Here is a 757-nt window from a genome sequence, read left to right on the forward strand (position 1 = left end):
TGTTACTTGTGTCTCTTTTCTCAACCTCCATTCTATCACCCTTTCCCATAACTTCATAGTATGACTCATAAGCTTAATCCCTCTATAGTTTTCACAACTTTGTATATCCTCCTTATTCTTGTAGATAGGTACCAATGTACTCTTTCTCCACTCATCAGGCATCTTCTTTGACCTTAAAATCTCATTAAAAAACTTGGTTAACCAGTTGATGCCTTTTTCTACAAGGCCCTTCCAAACCTCAATTGGGATATTATCAGGTCCTACTGCCCTGCCATTTTTCATATGCTTTAGAGCCTCTTTTACCTCGAAGTCTCGAATCCTTCGATAGTAGCCAAAGTTTTGATCTTCTTCCCTTGTGCATAATCGACCAAGGCTCGGAAGAATCTTCTGTCCCTCATTAAATAACTCGTAGAAGTAGCTCTTCCACCTTTCATTAATCTTCTCCTCTTGAGCCAACACCTCTTCATCCTTATCCTTTATGCACTTAACCTGATCCGAATCTCTCGTTCTTCTTTCCCGACTCTTTGCGATTCTATATATACCTTTTTCTCCTTCTTTCGTGCCCAAAGACTGGTAGAGACCTTCATATGCTCTTGTTTTTGCTTCACTTACAGCCACTTTTGTCTCTTTCTTAGCCGCCTTATATTTTTCCCAGTTATCTGCATTGCGGCATAAAGACCACTCTTTAAAGCATTCCCTTTTTATCTTTATCTTTTCTTGTATACTCGCATTCCACCACCAAGACTCCTTGTCTCTT

Source organism: Arachis duranensis, chromosome 1 (genome assembly GCF_000817695.3).
Source record: "Arachis duranensis cultivar V14167 chromosome 1, aradu.V14167.gnm2.J7QH, whole genome shotgun sequence".
NCBI lineage: Eukaryota > Viridiplantae > Streptophyta > Magnoliopsida > Fabales > Fabaceae > Arachis > Arachis duranensis.